The sequence below is a fragment of the Tachypleus tridentatus genome, chromosome 3 (genome assembly GCF_004210375.1).
Source record: "Tachypleus tridentatus isolate NWPU-2018 chromosome 3, ASM421037v1, whole genome shotgun sequence".
Classification (NCBI taxonomy): Eukaryota; Metazoa; Arthropoda; class Merostomata; order Xiphosura; family Limulidae; genus Tachypleus; species Tachypleus tridentatus.
The window spans coordinates 101,123,645-101,138,831 of NC_134827.1; the positions used below are offsets into that span (position 1 = coordinate 101,123,645).

General features: G+C 34.5%; 1 protein-coding gene across 2 annotated transcripts in view; it reads right to left on the reverse strand.

Moving 5' to 3' along the window:
• Positions 1-15,187, reverse strand: part of LOC143246143 (uncharacterized) — a 65,417-nt gene that overhangs the window by 48,700 nt on the left and 1,530 nt on the right. The window lies entirely within an intron of this gene.

Below are 15,187 nucleotides of genomic sequence, written 5' to 3' on the forward strand. Positions count from 1 at the left end.
GTTATCTTCCAGGCCAAATATTAAATATTTGATAATTAGGCAAAATGCCTCCAAAATGTATATATCAAAAGTGTAGACAATTACAAATGAAATATTTTAAACCGAAAAATTGCCAAAATATCTCTTCAAGAATAATAGTTACAGAGATTAGTGCAACCATTTCATGCACTTATATTTGTGCCACAGAGGATCAACATCTGACCATAACAAGATCTGTAATATAAGGTGCAAGGTCAGAATTTTGTATAAGCAACCCATTGGACCTTTGAAGAGCTTAAAAGGCTGAAATGCATTAAAATAAATCTAAAGCTCTTACATTAGGCACCACGCAAACACTGAGCTGCAGATACATCCAGATATTTTAAATAATGACACAGTGTTCAGCTGAAGAATGGTTTAACATGGTTCTACGGTATGAAAAATGTCACCAGAAGAGCGAGACTGTTGCTATATATTGTGTGCCGAACAGTTTCTAGACGAACGTTATCTTTTATGTGAGCTTACAAGAAAAACGCGGCTGCGTACTACAGATTCATTTACGTATAAACGTGATGCGGACAAAAATGTATACGCCATTTTAGAATTTGACATATTTGGTGGTAGAAATGGGCAGCTGCATATTTCAGTCTTATTTATGCATAGATGGCATATGGCAGACCATGAAGAGTAATTGATACTGACAGTGAAATCGCCATATTGGCATTTTTCCCATTTGAACTGCATTTTAATCATAGCTATAATGACTGTTTGCCACCATTTCCAACCGTTGTTCTTATTTAATTATTTCAGTAATTTCAGGTTTAAAAAATTTCATTTCTTACTGCCTACACCATTGCACTTGACATGCTTGGTGTATGATGCATACCAATAAAGGTTTTGAAGGATATGGCCTTAAAATGGAGACTGAATGACCCCAACGATATTATAATATGATAGATCCACAGCAGTACATATACCACTAACACTTATATTCCTATTTTTCAATTATTCACCTCTTAATAAACAAAGAGACAATTGAATACCCATACAAATGCCTGTCACTTAGTACGTCCGTTCTTTCAACCTAAGGGGTGTAATAATGCGACGAGTTGGCAGTAGGTGATTTTGACTAGCTGCCGCCCTTCTAATCTATAATTACTAAATTATGGACGGCTAGCGCAGATAGCACTCGAGTAGCTTTGCACGCTATGCAAAGAAAAAACAAATTCATGCAAATAAATACATTTACTAAACATTTCAACCGATACCGTTAGCAAAACTAACACTAAACAAAAAAAAAAGAATACAATACCACTTAAAATAAACTGATATTTTGTTTAACCTATTGTCTTTGATTGAATGTTGTTTTGGTAACACTGGGCTACTGATTAAAATAAGCTTGGATAACATACCAAAACTATTATTTGTGGAAAGGGACAATGTTACTAATTATTTACATTTAAACATTTAAAAACATTATGTTGATAAATTTTCTTCTGAATGCAGTTCGAAACATTTATATAATTATTCATGCTCACGTGGTATATGTCTTAAAGCGAGACTGTACATCTGTTTTGGTACATTTTCCACTTGCTACCCGACATGAAAAAAAAACAGTTTCAAGTTTAACGTTGTCGATAATTTTCGTTTTTTTTTTTACCCCACTGGGATTATTTACATTTATATTCTGCGAGTAGGTATGTTTTGGACGGCATGGCCAGGTGGTTAAGGCACCAGACTCCTAATCTGAGGATCGCGGGTGTGAATCCCCGTCACACCAAACATGCTTGCCCTTTAAGCTGTGAGGGCATTATAATGTGATGATCAGTTACACTATTTGTTGGTAAAAGAGTAGCCCAAGAGTTGGCGGTGGATGATAATGACTAACTGCCTTTCCTCTATTCTTACACTGCAAAGTTAGGGATGGCTAGCGCAGATAGCTCTCTTGTAGCTTTGCGCAAAATTCAAAACAAACCAAAACTAACAATAATAAGAAATAGCTCATTGTAATATATATAGGTCGTGACAGACTACTGTACAGCTGGCTGTTTTTCTGAAAGGTCGACTGTTAACCTTAAGGCCAGATTGCTAAGCCGTCCTAATAAGTTGAGATTGCCATAACTTTCAGCATCGCCAACTGACACCTTTAATATTCAGCAGTGAACCTAAAACCTAAACATCATGAATTAAGGTGAGTTCTGTATCCGGAGAACCAGAAGAGATGGATGTTATAGGAGAGTTCTGTGTCCGGAGAGCCAGGAGAGATGGACGTTAGAGAAGAGTTCTGTGTCCGGCGAGCCAGAAGAGATGGGCGTTATAGAAGAGTTCTGTGTCCGGCGAGCCAGGAGAGATGGACATTACCTTCTGAAAAATATCGTTGATTATAACCGTTTCAGTGACGGTTTAGTTATGGTGTGGAGAACCATAAGAAAGAAATTGGAGTAAAAGATTGTATCATAATTCCGAAGAACTGATGTACTGTTGTGGAAAAAAGATATGATATTGAAGTCAGTTCTGTCTACAAATTTGTTCCCCATTCATCAGGATCAATGTTCTTCCGATTAAGAATGATGATGTCTGGTGTTACATCTCTGGGCTGTGATGTACTACCGTTACAAGCCAAGAGCTGGCAAGTATGAAACCGTAACCAACTTTAATTAGCCACTTCTAAGGATTCTTTGGATGTGGTGTACGCCAATGCCTTAACCATAAAGCTACATCATGAAGCTTCGAGCTGCACTGGTTAATTAGAGGTCTACACCACAAATGAAGAGACTGTACCAGAGTCAGATGTGTTTACATCCTTTCCTCAGTACCTCTTTTTACAAAATGTAATTCTTTCAGACACATTGACTTTGATTCAGTCTGATTCTAACTGTTGCTTCAATTGATTACGATTCAAGCAGACCTTAAATGATACTTCATACTAGATTTTAATTGAGCTAGTTCACGTCATACCACTTGATTTTGATCCAATCAGCTCCTAACTGTTGTACCACATGATTTTGATCCAGTCAGCTCCTAACTGTTATACCACTTGATTTTGTTCCAGTCAGCTCCTAAGTGTTATACCACATGATTTTGATTCAGTCAGCTCTTGTTTTACCACTTGATTTTGATCCAGTCAGCTCCTAACTGTTATACCACTTAATTTTAATCCAGTCAGCTCCTAATTGTTATACCACTTGATTTTGATCCAGTCAGTTCCTAACTGTTATACTACTTGATTTTGATCCAGTCAGCTCCTAATTGTTATACCACTTGATGTTGATCAAGTCAGCTCCTTACTGTTATACCACATGATTTTGATTCAGTCAGCTCTTGTTTTACCACTTGATTTTGATCCAGTCAGCTCCTAACTGTTATACCACTTAATTTTAATCCAGTCAGCTCCTAATTGTTATACCACTTGATTTTGATTCAGTCAGTTCATAACTGTTATACTAGTTGATTTTGATCCAGTCAGCTCCTAATTGTTATACCACTTGATATTGATCCAGTCAGCTCCTAACTGTTATATCACATGATTTCCCTTCCAGTGACATAGCGGAATGATTGCGGACTCACATCATTGGAAACCGGGGTTTGGTACCCCTGATGGGCAAAGCACAGCTAGCCCATTGTATAGCTTTGTGCTTAATTCGAAAAAAAGCAATCAAGCCCACTTGATTTTAATTCGGCCAGTTCGTAATTGTTATCAGACATATTTTGTTTTTAGAGCGTCTACACGGTAGATGCTGATCTAATTTTCTGTATCTGCCACATTTACTACGTCTGGTTACGGTACCTTTTTTTAATGGACATGCTAAAGTTAATTGAATTTTACTGTTTAACCAGACCTTAGTAGATTCAGTTGTATAATCCTTTTACTGTTCAATCAGTACCTTAATAGACTTTTATCATGCAACGGTAACCAAGAATATTAAGGTAGATGGATGTTGGCGTATATATATTTATACTGTTTACCCAACGCAACGAATGTTTTAGTTATATTCAGTTAACATGGCTGACTGATAACAAATATTGTGGTAAACATAATATATTAACTTTGGTGGACTGTTTTTATTATCAACCGCTTATACAGTCGTTGTACAACTAACGTTCAGGATCTGATACTGGTGAACTTACACATATACTACCAGGACTATTTGGCAGACTGGACCTGTTACTGTTGAACTTACACATATACTACCAGGACTAGTTGGTAGACTGGATCAGATAGTGTCGATCCTACAGAGATACCACCAGGACTAATAGATATATTGGACCTAATATTGTTGACCCTACAGTGATACTACCAAGACTAATATGTAGACTAGATGTGACACTGTTGACCGTAAACAGAACTAACAGGTAGATTGGATCTGATATTTTTGATTTCGCACACCAATCCTGGACGAACACGAAGTACTGCCATCCAACCAGTGATGTCCACACACAGTTCTTGATTTCCTGACACACAAGAATTGCGTTTGGACAATCATTGCTTGGAATTCAGAAGGCCACATCCCGTTTATCTTAACACTTGAATTGATTGGACAGAGAACTTCTAGTTACGTCTGTCGTTATTAGCTTGTACAACTTACGGACGTACACCGTAACAGAATGATTACACAGTGTAATAAAGAAACCCAGTCTCGTGTATGTAGTTTGTATATATGACTATACGTTTTTGAGACAACGCAATACAGATGTGCCTAATCCAAAGTCCTTGTGGATATATCACATTTTAAGTCAAAGTACTGACTATATGGACATATCAAAATGGAAATGAACCTCTTAGCTTGTGTGGAGTGTAATATCTTTCATTGATCCCTATAAGGAAGCTGTGCTCCTTGTAGAACCACTGATTTGTCTGTATAGATGGTGTACTCCATGTCGAAACACGGATTGTATGTAGAGATATTATGCCCTTTGTAACTCACTGTTTACATACACACAGATACACATATATAGATATTATAACACTTATAAAAACATAGATGTTACACTATTTATAAAAGCTCTGTCTGCATGCATGTGTATATACATATATATATGTTATATCACTTGTCGAACCACTGATTCTTATAAATGTTATATCTACGAAAAACCAATACTTATATGGAATTAGTATTTTCTCATATAAAAGTACTGTTTATAAATATATATGTAAATATTTTATTTCTCAAGTGGACCCTCATAATATATATAAACCCGTTATTATACCATTGTAAAACACTGTTTATGTACGTAAAGATATTTTTCTTGTAAAAATGTTGTGTGTATATAAAGGTGCCATATTCTTTGTACACGACATCAGTAAAGTGATAGTTTACTGTGACTGTCTGCTTTTATATGCGGTTCATGATGTACATCCGCATAAAGTAGTGCCAAGTTCTTAAATGACCTTATTTAGTGCCTCTACCATATTGGGGGCAGGAATGCTAACTTCGAGAGGTAAGTTTTATCTTACCACCAGATGTCAGTACTTTATTTTCCTTATTTTTTATTTTCACTTTATCTTACCACCAGATGTCAGTACTTTATTTTCCTTAATTTTTATTTTCACTTTATTGTATTTTTAATTTATTTTTAATTTTTTATGTTATTTTAACTTGGGATACATTTTATAATCTCACGTTGTACCTTGTTCCCTAGGATCGGTTTTTTTTTTAAAATATACAGGGTATTTTGTTTAATTTTAATGCGTTTTGTTTATGTTTATATATATATATATAAGGACGCTATACTCTGGGAATAACTCAGTTTGTATATATATACATCAAGATGATATACCCTTGAAAAACTCTGTCCATATATATATATAAAGATGTTATACCCTTGAAAAATATCTGTTTATACATATATAAATACGTTTACTCTTGGAAAAATTATATATATATATATATAAGGACGTTATACCCTTGTGAAAACTCTGTTTATATTCATAAAAAGATGTTATATTCTTTAGCGAACCGTTGATAAATATGTATTTATAAAGGTGGTATATACCTTGTGCAATCACTAATATTTGTATAAAGGTGATATATACCTTGTGCAATCACTAATATTTGTATAAAGGTGATATATACCTTGTGGAACCACTAATATTTGTATAAAGGTGATATATACTTTGTGGAATCACTAATATTCGTATGAAGATGGTATACACCTTGTGGAACCACTGATATATGTATACCTTGTGGAACCACTAATATTTGTATAAAGGTAGTATATACCTTGTAGAACCACTAATGTATATATAAAGGTGGTAATCACCTCGTGGAACAACTAATATACGTATAAAGGTGGTAATCACCTTGTGGAACCACTAATATATGTATAAAATAGGTGTATACCTTCCAGAACCACAGATATATGTATAAAAGTGGTATATACCTTCCAGAACCACTAATATATGTATAAAGATGCTATTCTTATCGTAGAATCGCTAATTTATGTCCAGAAATACTGCCTGAGAATTGACTAGTTGCGTGTTTATTGTCGCATTGTTAGAAGACGATGGACAACAAAGCAATTCTGACACAACACATTCTATCGAAACACCAAGTGTACAAGGGTTGTGTTCGATTCGTCTACTTCTATGTTAGTGTATTTCTTATATAAATTTTGTAAAAAATATATTTAAAAGAATATGCGTAAGCGACTTTTTTAAGTGATGAAAAATTTCCCGCAACTATACAAAGACAGATATAGAATATACCCTAAACAACAAATAAATAATAACGAATTACCCACCATATTGAGTATGCCTGCTTGAGTGATCAAACGGTCTGTCTTTATGTGTCTTAGAAAATGTTTGTTGCTCACGATGGGCACCAATGACGTAAGTAGTTTGAAAGTTGCCGAGTTTCTGTCTTTCAAGTTTTGTATGATTATCATAGCAATGTTTATAGATATGACTTAACACTATTTTATGGTCAAAATGCTCTCTGTCCTAAGTTTGAATTCCTAGAAATTCAAATGGTGTAAGGATTATATTAAAAATATTATTCTTAACAATAGGCCCAACATAGCCGGATGCTTAAGGCACTCAAATCGTAATCCGAGAGTCACCGGTTCGAATCCCCGTCACACCAAACATGCTCGCCCTTTCAGCCGTAGGGGCGTTATAATGTGACGGTCAATCCCATTATTCGTTGGTGAAAAATTACCCCAAGAGTTTGCGATGGGTGGTGATGACTAGCTGCCTTCCCTCTAGTCTTATACTGCTAAATTAGAGACGGCTAGCCCAGATAGCCCTCGTGTAGCTTTGCCCGAAGTTCAAACCCCAGGCTATCTTGACATTTACTGTTAACAGCCAGTCGTCGTCGAATACAACGATATTTTTGTTAAATTATGTTTGCGTGGTAATCGTATTACTTTAGAAACGTTTATTTTTTACTTTATGTTTTATAATTTAACGCATACCATTCTTCAAGGGGTTAGCGGACAGTTACAACGTTAAAATCCTGGATTCGATTCCTCGCGGTAGACAGAATGTAGATAACCTCCTTTGTAGGTTTTCTCTAAAAACGAACAACTCACATGTACTCGATAATGTTGGAATATGTGAAACAGTTATATCGATTTTTTTTTGTACTTAAGCCTTGAAAAACACATTTCGAAAAATAAAGTTAGTGCTGGTATTAGAATTTTATGATCTGTTAATAGAAAAATTGGTTACAAGTCAAATTTCCCCTCGCTGGTACAGCGGTAATTCTACGGGTTTACAACGCTTAAATCAGGAGTTCGATTCCTCTCGGTGGACTGAGCAGATAGCCCGGTGTGGCTTAGCTATAAAAAACACACACACACATACGAGTCAAGGAAGATATTTCCTTTACAACATTCTAGTCAAGCCTTTGTGTAAGTACGTCTCAGTTTATACCTTTTTCTAAACCGGATTTTGATACCCGTGGCGGGCAGAGCACACATAGCCCATTTTATAGGTTTGTGCTTAATTACAAACAAACAAATATACTCAGTACGATGCAATACGAGAGCGACTCCAACAGTGTAGGGTGTGTCAAGAAGTCGGTAATGTTTGTTTGTTGTTAACACAAAACTACACAAGTGGCTGCATGTGCTCTTCCCACCACGAGCATCGATAGCCACCCAGTTTCTAACATTCTACGTTAGAATGGGAGGGGAGAAGGAAACAACTATGAGTAAGAGCTTCAGACATACAGTTGTTCTTTCCTTCCCCCATCCCCCACTCCACGTGGACTCTCATTTATCATTTAGGCATCATTTGAGGAAACGAAAATGGATATAACCTTAAAAACAACCGAATTGTGCTCTCAGATATTTCGTCAACCGTGAATAACTTGCCACAAATGGTTGCGCTGTTGTCAAACAACAAGAGTTCGTATGTTCAGTAGACGTGCGTAAAAGGAAAATACTACGTTTGATAAATAAACCTAATTTTTTGTTCGAACGTTTAAACAACATGGCGGATATGATAAAAGAAAAATGTTTACATTTAAATTAATTAAGAAGACACTTAACCTTACGCGATGTCCAATTTGACAGTATTTTAACTGGCAATAGACGATTAGACTGTGATTTATTGCTAAACGGGTAATTATGATCATTGATCTAAACTAATATTAGCTAATGTTCGACTTTTGAATGATTGAATAAAAAAAATTCTCCTTATTTTTCAAATATCATCGCTGAAACGCTGTCTACTTTTTACTTAGATTAGGCCTAGCATGGACTGGTGGCTAGAGCACAATTTACGGGTCGAGAATCGAAACCCGATGTCGAACATCTCGCTCTTTCAGTCGTAGATGAATTACAATATGATGCAGAATCCCACTATTCGTTGGTAAAAGAGTGATCCAAGAGTTAGAGTCTTGTTACCTTCTTTAGGTTTGATTGTTGGTTTTTGAATTTCGCGCAAAGCTACACGAAGGCTGTCTGTACCAGGCGTCTACTATTTAGCCAAAAAAAAAAAAAAAGACTACAGTGAAGACAACTAGTCATCACCACTCACCTCTGACTCTTGGGTTACTCGTTCACCAACGAATAGTGGGATTAACCGAAACATAATAATGCCCCCATGGGTTAAAGGGCGATCATGTTTGGTGGGATGATGAGTCGAGTCTGCAACCCTCAAAGCGCAAGTCAAGCGCCACCTATCCACCTGGTCACTCCGGACCACTTCTATCAGATGGTCGGTCAAAAATGAATAAACCAATTCTATCTTAGCAGGCCAGGCTAGGTCAGGTGGGTTAAGGCGTTCAACTCGTAATCCGAGAGTCGCGGTTTCGAATCCCGGTCGCACCAAACATGCTTGCCCTTTCAGCCGTGGTGGCATTATAATGTTCGGTCAATTCCACTATTCGTTGGTAAAAAGAGTAGCCCAAGAGTTGGCGGTGGGTGGTGATGACTAGCTGCCTTCCCTCTAGTCTTATACTGCTAAATTATGGATAACTAGCGTAGATAGCCCTCGAGTAGCTTTGCGCGAAATTAAAAACAAAACTATCTGAACATGTTTATCGAGATATATATTTTCTGATAATACCAGAAAAGCCCTGGAGCTGAGAATAACCTTGTAATAAACATGCCGAAGTTTATCCTTTTCATACATATACAAGTATATAATTGCACATCATATCAGCCCTTGCAATCCTTTCATACCAAAAATATGTATTGGAAATGTTAAAAATTAAGTTTCATGACTATTGCCGCTAGGTGTCGTAGAACTTTATAATCATATTTGTCTTTATGACTTTCACTATAAATATTTATTGTACGTTGCTACTAAGTTTAAAGAATATATTTATTGTAAGCCTAGGGCAGTACTTTTAATACAAGTTAGAATATTTATAGAGTACTTAGTAATATTTTATTAAGGTTTTTAAAAGCATTTAACACTATTTCATTTTATAAAGTGCTTAATACCATTATATTTAATACAGCACTTAAAGCTATTGTATTTTATAAACTTTATTACTGTTTTCTTTTATAAAGCATTTGATATTATTATATTAAGATCTTATAAAACTAGCAAACCCGGAATATATCCATGTGTCCGTTGGACAGGTGAAATAAGAACTTGTTTGTAACAAAGGAAAGGAAATTGTGGTTTAATTTCTTTTTACCTTAACATGATAAACATTAAAAATACAATAAAATCACATAATGGGTTTCGAATTTCCGTTACTCCAAAGGTTCTCGCCCTTGCAGCCGTGGGGGGTGTTATAACGTACAGTCAATCCCACTATTCGTTGGTAAAGAGTAACCCAAGAGTTAGCGGTTGGTAGTGATGATTAGCTACCATCCCTCTAGTCTTACATTGTCAAATTAGGGACGGCTAGCGTAGATAGTCCTCGAGTAGATATGCGCGAAATTAAACACAAACAAATACATAAAAGTAGCAATACTGTAAAGAAAGCATGTTGATGTATTAGAAATACTGTAAAGAAAGCATGTTGGTGTATTAGCAATACTATAAAGAAAGCATGTTGATGTATTAGCAATACTGTAAAGAAAGCATGTTGATGTATTATTTCTTTAATACTGTAAAGAAAGCATGTTGATGTATTAGCAATACTTTAAAGAAAGCATATTGATGTATTAGAAATACTGTAAATAAAGCATGTTGATGTATTAGCAATACTGTAAAGAAAGCATGTTGGTGTATTAGCAATACTGTAAAGAAAGCACGTTTTTGTATTAGCAATACTGTAAAGAAAGCATGTTGGTGTATTATTTCTTTAATACTGTAAAGAAAGCATGTTGATGTATTAGCAATACTGTAAAGGAAGCATGTTGATGTATTAGCAATACTGTAAAGGAAGCAGGTTGATGTATTAGCAATACTATAAAGAAAGCATGTTGGTGTATTAGCAATACTGTAAAGAAAGCATGTTGATGTATTAGCAATACTGTAAAGAAAGCATGTTGATGTATTAGCAATACTGTAAAGAAAGCACGTTTTTGTATTAGCAATACTGTAAAGAAAGCATGTTGGTGTATTAGCAATACTGTAAAGAAAGCATGTTGGTGTATTAGCAATACTGTAAAGAAAGCATGTTGATGTATTAGAAATACTGTAGAGAAAGCATGTTGATGTATTAGCAATACTGTAAAGAAAGCATGTTGATGTATTAGCAATACTGTAAAGAAAGCATGTTGATGTATTAGAAATACTGTAAAGAAAGCATATTGATGTATTAGCAATACTGTAAAGAAAGCATGTTGATGTATGAGAAATATTGTAAAGAAAGCATGTTGATGTATTAGCAATACTGTAAAGAAAGCATGTTGGTGTATTAGCAATACTGTAAAGAAAGCATGTTGATGTATTAGCAATACTGTAAAGAAAGCATATTGATGTATTAGCAATATTGTAAAGAAAGCGTATTGATGTATTAGCAATACTGTAAAGAAAGCATGTTGATGTATTAGCAATACTGTAAAGAAAGCATATTGATGTATTAGAAATACTGTAAAGAAAGCACGTTTTTGTATTAGCAATACTGTAAAGAAAGCATGTTGGTGTATTATTTCTTTAATACTGTAAAGAAAGCATGTTGATGTATTAGCAATACTGTAAAGGAAGCATGTTGATGTATTAGCAATACTGTAAAGGAAGCAGGTTGATGTATTAGCAATACTATAAAGAAAGCATGTTGGTGTATTAGCAATACTGTAAAGAAAGCATGTTGATGTATTAGCAATACTGTAAAGAAAGCATGTTGATGTATTAGCAATACTGTAAAGAAAGCACGTTTTTGTATTAGCAATACTGTAAAGAAAGCACGTTTTTGTATTAGCAATACTGTAAAGAAAGCATGTTGGTGTATTAGCAATACTGTAAAGAAAGCATGTTGATGTATTAGAAATACTGTAGAGAAAGCATGTTGATGTATTAGCAATACTGTAAAGAAAGCATGTTGATGTATTAGAAATACTGTAAAGAAAGCATATTGATGTATTAGCAATACTGTAAAGAAAGCATGTTGATGTATGAGAAATATTGTAAAGAAAGCATGTTGATGTATTAGCAATACTGTAAAGAAAGCATGTTGGTGTATTAGCAATACTGTAAAGGAAGCATGTTGATGTATTAGAAATACTGTAAAGAAAGCATGTTGATGTATTAGCAATACTGTAAAGAAAGCATGTTGATGTATTAGCAATATTGTAAAGAAAGCGTATTGATGTATTAGCAATACTGTAAAGAAAGCATGTTGATGTATTAGCAATACTGTAAAGAAAGCATGTTGATGTATTAGCAATACTGTAAAGAAAGCATGTTGATGTATTAGCAATACTGTAAAGAAAGCGTGTTGATGTATTAGCAATACTGTAAAGAAAGCGTATTGATGTATTAGAAATACTGTAAAGAAAGCATGTTGATGTATTAGCAATACTATAAAGAAAGCATGTTGATGTATTAGCAATACTGTAAAGAAAAAGAAAGCATGTTGATGTATTAGCAATACTATAAAGAAAGCATGTTGATGTATTAGAAATACTGTAAAGAAAGCATGTTGATGTATTAGAAATACTGTAAAGAAAGCACGTTGATGTATTAGTAATACTGTAAAGAAAGCATGTTGATGTATTAGCAATACTGTAAAGAAAGCATGTTGATGTATTAGCAATACTGTAAAGAAAAAGAAAGCATGTTGATGTATTAGCAATACTATAAAGAAAGCATGTTGATGTATTAGAAATACTGTAAAGAAAGCACGTTGATGTATTAGTAATACTGTAAAGAAAGCATGTTGATGTATTAGCAATACTGTAAAGAAAGCATGTTGATGTATTAGAAATACTGTAAAGAAAGCACGTTGATGTATTAGTAATACTGTAAAGAAAGCATGTTGATGTATTAGAAATACTGTAAAGAATGCATGTTGATGTATTAGCAATACTGTAAAGAAAAAGAAAGCATGTTGATGTATTAGCAATACTATAAAGAAAGCATGTTGATGTATTAGAAATACTGTAAAGAAAGCATGTTGATGTATTAGAAATACTGTAAAGAAAGCACGTTGATGTATTAGTAATACTGTAAAGAAAGCATGTTGATGTATTAGCAATACTGTAAAGAAAGCATGTTGATGTATTAGCAATACTGTAAAGAAAGCATGATGATGTATTTTCTCCTAGTAATGCCACTGCGGATTATTTGTTGTGTCCGTCGACGGGAATCAAACTTCTGGTTTTAACGTTATAAAACAGCAGGCCTATCGCTGTGTCACCGAGAGACTTGAATAGAGAGACACTAATCTTTACTCTGTTCCAATTTTTCAAAAAATGTTTTGGAATTGGAATATTGCTTATCTCAAACCTACTTACGTTACGGTATGAAATAAACAATTTTATCCAAGTTTTTACTGTATTTAAACTCGGCAAAGAATTGTATTTTCTCTTACTTTAAAAGATAGTCGATAAATCATTTTTCACCCTCAGTTATCCAAAAGTTGGTGGCCAAGTGCGAGTTTCTCGGTAAACAGGTAAACAGAATATAATCGGTGACGAAGGATTTATTTTTATCTGTTTCTAACAATAGACATTTGAACGATCTGTGTAAACATGCTCAGTTTCGTGTTTCTGATATGCATACATTGTGTAGAATTTGGGGAAGTCTGATACAATATGTAACAAAGCATGATGTATGGAGGTTAATGGTAAGAGAAACTCTCTCTATAGCCTATAATTAAACATAGATGTATGGAGGTTAATGGTAAGAGAAACTCTCTCTATAGCCTATAATTAAACATAGATGTATGGAGGTTAATGGTAAGAGAAACTCTCTCTATAGCCTATAATAAAACACAGATGTATGGAGGTTGATGGTAAGAGATACTCTCTCTATAGCCTATAATTAAACATAGATGTATGGAGGTTAATAGCAACAAAAACTCTCTCTACATAGCCTATAATAAAACATAGATGTATGAAGGTGATGGTAAGAGAAACTCTCTCTGTAGCCTATAATTAAACATAGATGTATGGAGGTTAATGGTAAGAGAAACTCTCTCTATAGCCTATAATAAAACACAGATGTATGGAGGTTGATGGTAAGAGAAACTCTCTCTATAGCCTATAGTTAAACATAGATGTATGGAGGTTAATGGTAAGAGAAACTCTCTCTATAGCCTATAGTTAAACATAGATGTATGGAGGTTAATGGTAAGAGATACTCTCTCTATAGCCTATAGTTAAACATAGATGTATGGAGGTTTGTGGTTACAGAAACTCTCTCTATAGCCTATAGTTAAACATAGATGTATGGAGGTTAATAGCAACAAAAACTCTCTCTACATAGCCTATAATAAAACATAGATGTATGAAGGTGATGGTAAGAGAAACTCTCTCTGTAGCCTATAATTAAACATAGATGTATGGAGGTGATGGTAAGAGAAACTCTCTCTGTAGCCTATAGTTAAACATAGATGTATGGAGGTTAATAGCAACAAAAACTCTCTCTACATAGCCTATAATAAAACATAGATGTATGAAGGTAATGGTAAGAGAAACTCTCTCTGTAGCCTATAATTAAACATAGATGTATGGAGGTTAATGGTAAGAGATACTCTCTCTATAGCCTATAATTAAACATAGATGTATGGAGGTTAATGGTAAGAGATACTCTCTCTATAGCCTATAGTTAAACATAAATGTATGGAGGTGATGGTAAGAGAAACTCTCTCTATAGCCTATAGTTAAACATAGATGTATGGAGGTTTGTGGTTACAGAAACTCTCTCTATAGCCTATAGTTAAACATAGATGTATGGAGATTTGTGGTTACAGAAACTCTCTCTATAGCCTATAATAAAACATAGATGTATGAAGGTGATGGTAAGAGAAACTCTCTCTATAGCCTATAATAAAACATAGATGTATGGAGGTTTGTGGTTACAGAAACTCTCTCTACATCTCATAATAAAACATAGTGTAAGACGGTTACTTTTGAAAACCAAAAACAGTCTGGAGATGAACAGAGGAACTTCTCCAGATCCGATACAAATGTGTGGGTCAAAACAAATTACGTCATAATCTGTGGTAACATAAAAGATAAAAGTTTACACAGCACTGATGATTGAACGAAGACATTTTTGAAGCATAGCTTTTACTTGTAACAAGACAACTTGGATGTGACTTAATAACTCAATGTTTCTTCTAACAGTAGTATGTGTAACAAGACAACTTGGATGTGACTTAATAACCCAATGTTTCTTCTAACAGTCACATGT